We start from the raw sequence: 8,387 nt of genomic DNA, 5'->3' as shown, positions 1-8,387 counted from the left end.
TCCTCTGATAACTCCCCTTCTTTGTCTTCCCATCCCGCTAAGTATGGGTCCTTCTCAAGGTTCAATGTTCTGCCCTGATGTCCTTTCTCTAATTTGTCACCACTTTCCCCTTGGATTCCCCCTTTCTCCCAGAGATCTGGTCTGCTTTCGCTCCAATTCTCACTTTTACATGGATGAAGTACAAATCTACATTTCAAGCCTTGAGCTTTCACAGTCCAACTTCAGACCCTCATTTCTAGTTGCTTCCTGAATATTTCTACTTTTCTAAATGGTATCACCATTTCCCTAATCACTGGGTTGGGAACCTTCAAGGGATCTTTTGATTTCTCCTTCTCTTTTCTTGCCTTCTTCATCCAATCAATTCCCAAGTTCTGTTCATTCTTCCTTCACAATGTCTCTGGTCCTTATTGATTACATTGCCACTGCACAAGTTCAAACTCATGTATGGAAAGCTGCAATAAACTTCAAACCATCACCCATGTCTCTGGTCTCTTCTTCTATCAGCTCATCACATGTGTCTTCCCAAACCAACACTGATCACATGGTCAAAAACCTTCAGTATCTGAACCACTGCCCATGGAATAAATATAAATCTCCTTAGTTTAATAGTCAAGGCCCTAACCTAAGAAGGCAAGAGCCACTAGGTTGTCATTTTTCCTCTCCATCACTTATTACTTATGTGACCTCAATCAGGTCACATTACCCCCATCCCACAAACCTCAGTTTCCTAATCCGTAAATAAGGTTAGGCTATGAGGGGTGAGGAACCTGTGGCCTTCTAGGTCCTCAAGTGTGGCTTTTTGACTGAGTCCAAGTTTTACAGAACAAATCCTTTTATTAAGGGGATTCGTTCTGTGAAGTTTGGATTCAGTCAAAGAGCCACACTTGAGGACCTTGAGGGCTACATGTGGTAGTCTTGATCTAATAAGCTCCCTCTCAGAGCTCACAATCTGTAATTCCTAGAAATTACCTATTTTCCAGCTATATTTCCCACTGACTTTCTACCTGAATGCCTTCTGTAGTCAAACTGCTGTCTACACCATCTCCAAAGCACACCTCATGCTATCATACATCTTTGTTTTTGCTCACACTGCTTCCCGTATCCAAGAAAGAATATTAATAAGGTGCTTTGTATTTTTTGGCTGAAATCTACAAGAAATAATTTTCTTTAATTTAACATTAATGTTATATGCGAGCATTTCTAGCTTGGCTAATAATAATAACAATAATAATAGCTAGCATTTATAGAGTGCCTACTTTGTGCTGGGCATTGTACTAAGTGCTTTACAAATATTGTCTTTTTTGATGCTCATAACAATGCTGGGAGATAGGCACTATTATTATTCTCCATTTTATAGTTGAGGAAAATGAGGCAAACAGAGATTGTGACTTGGCTGAGGTCACTCAAGTGTCTGAGGCTGGATTTGAATTCAGGTCTTCCTGACTCAAGGCCTGAGTCTCTATCCACTGAGTCACCTTGGAGAAGGTTGCATGGTATAGTGGACAGTCAGGAAGACCTGCCTTCAAATCCTAATTCATATACCTGCTAGCTCTGTGACCACGGGTATATCACTTATCAAGTCAAACTGGCACATAATTTTCTCCCCCAAAATGATTTCAGATAACATAGGAAGCCTGAAGGACAAAATTACAATGTGTGTTTGGGGTAACAATCCAGAAGAGTTGAATAACCAAGTCACCATCACAACAAGTGTGAGGGGACCTCTCTTTTAGGGTACTAGAGGGTGCTTCTCTTGGGAATAAAGAAGAGGAGATTGCCCTTGGACCAGCTACTCTCCAGATCACTTCTGGGCTGGGGAACACAATGAATTAAACCACACGTAAGTTAAGTTGAGTTTTTACCTTTAATTAATTTTCCTAAGAAAGGCCTTTTTGTTCTTAATTTATCACTCATCTTACTTTGCAAGGGGCTTTTCCCAGGAGTCTGGAAAGGGCTTTACAGAAAAAAATATTACTTTTTACTATAGGGTATCTTAAAAGGCATATTGCAGCATAAAGCTTCAATAACTTTATAAATAGGATGTTCCTTCCCTTCTTGCCCCCTCGTCTCCATTTATTCAAATCATATACATTTGTCAAATCAAAAGTTAACAAGCATTTCTTAAAAGCTTATTGATTATGGGTTAGGCACTGTACTAAACACTGGTGATACAAAAAAGGGACAAAACCCAGCTTATATAATGAAGGAGAAAACATGCAAAAATCTATGAACAAGGAAGAGAGACATGGTATAAACTGGAGGTAATTTCAGAGGGAAGGCACTAGTATTAAAGGGGAATAGCAAAGGCTTTTTTCTTTTTAATTTTTTTAGGCAATTGGAGTGAAGTGACTTGCCCAAGGTCACACAGCTAGTAAGTGTCAAGTGTTTGGTCTCAGGTCGGATTTGAACTCAGGTCCTCCTGACTCCAGGCCCAGTGCTCTATCCACTGCACCACCTAGCAGCCCCTCCACTTAGCTGCCCCGGCTTCTTGTAGAAAGTAGGATTTTGGTCCCCTTCCTCCTGTATTACTGGAGCTGTCCAGAGGTTACAGTGATCTCTCTCTTCCAAACTTAGTTTTTATCATTTGACACTCAGCTGGTAACTAATCGTGTGACATATCTTGTGTTGTTGGTTTCTATTGTTTAACTTGGCATAGGCTTCTTTTTTGTTCCCTCAACTAGATTATAATCTCCTTGAGGGCAAAGATCGTTTCTATGCTTTTATCATTTGACATAGAAAACTAGGCTGACTGTGTATGCAACATTCTGCCTGCAATCCACACCTTCTCCCCTAACCAAAGGATCACTGTTTCTTTATAGGAATCTCTTTAATATCTCTTTGGGACAAATGTTGTGGAATTTTGCCAACAAACAAAATTCATATTGTTCCATACAATAGTTAGAGCTAGGAGGGGCTTAGAGAGTTCTACCTTTGGCCTTGACCCAAAAAAGACCTCACTCTTCAATGAACATTCATATCTTTAAGGATTACTTATACCTTTGGAACTTAATTTTACTTAATGTTTAATTTTATTAATTAATTAATAACTATTAATATTACATAACTAATAGCTAACTGTAAATAATATAATATATTACTATAAAAATAAACTACTAATAAATAATAAATAACTAATAAAATAAAATTAATTAAATTTAATATTTAAGTTAACTTAAAATTACTTAACCCTAGGAACTCATACCAAGGAAAGAGATAATGCTAAGTGCCCCCCAAAAAAGAGAGACTCAAAGAGTGCCCCAGACTAGATTCCCAAGGATTGACTTCTCAGATAGGCCATATTTATTCATCTTTAAGGCTTTAATATATTGAGTTCAAATCTGACCTCAGACACTTACTAGCTGTGTGACCCTGGGCAGATCACTTAACCCTGTTTGCCTCAGTTTCCTCATCTATAAAATGAGCTGGAGAAGGAAATGGCAAACCTCTCCAGTAGCTTTGCCAAGAAAACACCAAATGGGGTCATGAAGAGTTGGACACTACTGAAAAACAATTGATATTGATAACTAAATTCCAGATAGGAAAGCCAGTAGGGAAGTAGCTCCTCATTTTGTCTTTAATCTCCTTGCTATCATAGGAGGATTGGAGAAGTTGATAGGAGTGCAGCTGCGAAATTGTTTGGAACCAACATCATCAAGTTACAGGTCATGAAGTTGGTGCCAGGGTTTTATCGAGAGGTGGGAATGAGCTCTTTATAAGAGCAAGCATTTACTCGACTCTAAAGAGGTCATTTGAAAAATTGCTGTGTGCTCCGTAATTGAATTGCTCAGAAGGCTCCCTGGTTGCTTTTAGTTCTGACAGATTGAAGCTTTAGAAACTATTCACCTGTAGTGATGACCTGCAAGTGAAAGAAGTGAGAGGAACCGAAAAGAGACAGTGAGAGATGGCAGAGGCAGTGGGCTGCAATCTCACAAGGCAAACACCAGCTTCCTAAGGTCACAGGACAGAAAGCCACAAAGTATGTTAGAGGTCATCTCACCCAAGGCCTTCATTTTACAGATGAGAGAGGTTAAGTAATAGAGCTGGGCTTCAAAACCTTCTCTTCTGTTGTTCAGTCATGCTTGGCATGGATACTGGAATAGTTTGCTACTTCCTTCTCCAGTTCATTTTACAGATGAGGAAACTGAGGCACACAAGGTTAAGTGACTTGCCTAGGGTCACACAGCTAGCAAGTGTCAAGTATTTGGTCTGAGGCCGGATTTGAACTCAGGTCCTCCTGACTTCAGGGCTGGTGCTCTATCTACTGCATCACCTAGCTGCCCCTCAGCTTCTCTCTTAATGTAACCTCCCAACCAGGTGGACATCCAACCTCATGTTGGAGGCAACATGATATAGCAGAGAGAATGCTGGCTTTGGAGTCAGTGGACCCGAGTTCAAATCCTGCCTATGAAATTTACAATCTTTGTGACCTTGGGCAAGCCCATTAACCTGCCTGGTCCTCAGTTTCCTCATCTGTTACATAAGGAGGCTGTACTAGATAGCTTCTGAGGTCCCTTCTAGCTGCAGATCTATGATCCTATGTTCTCCAGTGACAGGGTGTTCACTTCTCTTGAGGCAGCCCCTTTTATTGTTGGATAGCTGTTATTGTTAAAAAGTTATCTCTTATATTGAAACAGTTACACCAGGGTCCATGAACTTTAAATATATATATATCTTTATAACTATATTTCAATATAATTGCTTTCCTATGTGTCTTATTTTGTGCTTTCAAAAAACATTATTCTGAGAAAGGTTTTACCCAACTGCCAAAGGGGTCCATAATACAAATACAAAAAAAAAAAGGGTTAAGAGCCCCTGGTGTGGCCTGGGAATAAAGAAACCTCTAGTCCTCAGCAGCACAATTTTGTGGGGAAAATGAAGCAGGCATTATCACCACCATTTAGCAGAGGGGGAAACAGCTGCTTCACCAGCTTTCCCAAGCTCAAGTAGCACTTCAGTAATAGAACCAAGATTTTGGCCCCATCTCTCTCCCAGCCCGATCCACACAAGGACTTGATGTTTGTCTGTCTCTTGATTTTGTTTCACTATTTTCTGGTGCTGTTTGCTGGCATTATTTCTTTTCATGGCTTAGTGGCTGTTCTTGACCTTCAGGAAATAAAGAGATTTAGCTTTTCCTTCTTCATGCAAAGTCATACCTTATAGTGTGATACTTCAGCCTGGGTGATCGGTCTACCATTGCCTGCTCCCCTACCTCAGAGAATCCTATCTGGGGGACAGACCCCAATGCTGTACCAGGTCTTAACCTACTGCTTGCCACCTCTAATCTTCCTTGATTTGATTTTCTGCCATCAAGCCAGCCCATGTAGCCCCTGGGATAACCACAAGCTGCCAAAGAATTATGGCAGAGATGTCTGCAGTATGAAAAACACCGGCAAATTCTAGCTAATAGTGTCACCCTGTTTTACCTGACCACTCACCAATGATCTTTTGGATGACGGGCAAAGGCACAGGCCCCTCAAGAATCTGATGTATTTTTAAGTCTTTCAATAATCTCTTGGGGAGGGCAATTACTGAAAGTCTCTGCCTCTACAATGCCACCCATCACCCTGGATAGTTTTCTTGTCACATATACTTTAGAAAGGTTTAAAAATTTTTTTTAAAAAAAAGGTTTATTCAAAAAGTTGTGTACAAAATGGCAGTCCCTACCTGTGTTTCACGGATAATTAAAAAGTGACCCAAACCTTTGGCAACTTGGCTATAGAGTCAAGAGGAGATCTAGCCTTCCTTCCTGGCTTAGGAAGCCCTCCTTCTCTTCTCTTCCTCCTACCTGACACCCTCCCCGTAAGCCCTTGCTCTAGATTTATCTCCTTGGGATAATCAACACCATGGCCTTGTAGCAGCAGAAGAATACTACCAAATGTAACATTCAGTCCCTGCCCTGAAGGAAGCTGGCTGGAGAATTGGGACATATATGCATAAAAAGACCTCTCTCTCTCCACGTGTATCGGAGGAGCAGACAGCCATCTCTCGAGACTGTGATAAAGGTCAAATTCCATATACTTCTCTGGAAGACAGAGTAAGGGTCTATGTTAGAGGGAGTCCAAGGAAAGCAGCAAACAAGAACTTCTTCAAAGCGCCAGACTATCTCAACACCAGTTGGCTCAGAAACAGAAAAGGAAAGAGCAAAGAGCACTGGACTGAGTCAGCAGACTGGGGTGCAAGTCCTAGCTCTAAAACTTCTTAGCTGTGTGACTGTGGGCAAGTGACTTAATTATGAGCCTCAATTTTCTCATCTGTAAAATAGGGATGATAATGATGATACTCCCACATCTACCTCATAGGATTATTGTAAGGAAAACGCTTTATAAACCTTAAAAGAATTATGTAAATGTGAATTATTATTATTTTTTTTGGCAATCTACTCAGAGAATCAGCATTTTCTTTCATCCTTATTCATGTTCCTCCACTGGCATCCAGTTTATCTTGAAATGAAGCGTTTAACCTCTCTGAGACTCAGTTGTCCTTTCTGGAAATCAGAGGTAATGTTACCTGCATCTTCCTTCTCCCTCAGTAATACTATGAAGATAAATAAGAAATCATGGAGAAACACATACACCCATTCATTACTGGTGGAATTACAAACTTGCAGAATCTTTTCAGGGAACAGTCTGGCAATGTATAGTAAAAGTTACAAAAATAATGACATCCTTCTACCCAATCATTGGGAATAAACCCTTAGTCATTTTCAAAAAGAGCAATCTGTTAAAAAAAAAATTCAAAGCCATATTACACATATAATGTATTTATGTATGTATGTATATACACATATACACATACATATATATGTATAATTGCAAAACAAACAAAGACTGAAAAACAACCCAAATATCTAGCAATTAAGGGTTAAATTATGATACATCAATATAATGGAATACTGTAATGCATTTGAGACCAATAAGTTGGAGGAATTAAAAAAAAACCTTATAAGGAATTAGCATGGTAAGGAGGAAAAAGTCTTGGATTTGCAGTTGGAGGTCCCGGGTTTGAATATTACCTCTACTATTTACTATCTGTGACCTTGGGCAAGTCTTTTGACCTCTCTACTTTGGGTGCCTTATCTGTAAAGTAATGGAGTTGGGCCAATGGTTACTAAGGTCCCTTCTGCCTCTACATCTATGATTCTATGACCCTAAGACCTTTGTGGAATAAGGGGGGAAGAAAAAGAACAGAATACACTCTGACTGTATGAGAACACAATAAATGAGAAAACAAGGAATTCTGATGTCGACTTAGAGGCCTAAAATGCCTTTTGCAAAAAGTGGGATTTGAGTCTTTTTGAAAATTTGTATTTATTTAATTTTTAATTTATGGAATAAAACAAGCATTTCCATAATACAGTATAATAAGAAAGATGATTGCACATGAAATTGCAAATCTATTATGTACAACTTGCTATTCCTTTTAAATATATAATAAAGTTTTCATGTAAAGTTCAAAAAAAAGATATATACATAAAAAGAGAATTAACAATTAGAGCAAAACATAATCAACATTAAGGGCAGCGAGATGGCATAGTGGATAGAGCACCAGGCCTGGAGTCAGGAAGACCTGTGTTCAAATTTGGGCTCAGACACTTACTAGCTGTGTGACCCTGAGCAAGTCACTTCCTGTTTGCCTCAGTTTCTAGGGCAAATCACTTAGTCTTTCTGGACTTCCATTTCCTCATCTGTAAAATGAATGGCTAGTACTAGATAATGCTGAATCCCTTTCAGCTCTAAAGACTTAAACCTATGGCCTCTGAGGTGTCAGACTGGAAGAGGGACTTAGACCATTCTGCACTTTAAAGTGTAACTTCTTATGTAGTTGACCAGCTTCCCTCACCAATGTGGAGATGATAAAGTAATGTCTTCTCTCCTCCCATTTATGCTATTGGCTAAGCTGACTTTTTTCCCCACTCTGCAAGGATGGGATGCCCCATCATAGCTTGGATCTTTGCTCTCAGTATTGGAGTTTTTAATGACCTCGAATCTTAGTCAGTGTTGCTAGGATACTTAACTCAAGTGGTTAGAGCATCATTGTGATAAGCCAACATCATTGGTTCAGTCTCCACATAAACCTGGTGGTCTTGCTCCATCCCATAGCTGCATACCACTTCCCCTACCAGCCAGCTTGCAGATGCATTATGCCATTGCTCCTAAGGGACACATGTGAAAGTTCGGGTAGCTCAATGCAAACCAGCCCCACTGCTGGCAAAAAGAACCCAAAAGCATCCTCTATGCTGAAGGTAAACAGTTGCATAATTATCTTTATATTTGTAAATGATGCTCTGGCTAACTTCTTCTGAAGCCAATGTGTCTTCAAAAGAAAAAGAAAGAAACCAGAACCCTTAAGATGAGGAAGGAGTATTCAGTGCCAGTTCTTTCCTTTAC

Source organism: Phascolarctos cinereus, unplaced genomic scaffold, assembly GCF_003287225.1.
Source record: "Phascolarctos cinereus isolate Bilbo 61053 unplaced genomic scaffold, phaCin_HiC Scaffold_4;HRSCAF=312, whole genome shotgun sequence".
NCBI lineage: Eukaryota > Metazoa > Chordata > Mammalia > Diprotodontia > Phascolarctidae > Phascolarctos > Phascolarctos cinereus.
Note: the sequence above shows the minus strand (reverse complement) of the source record.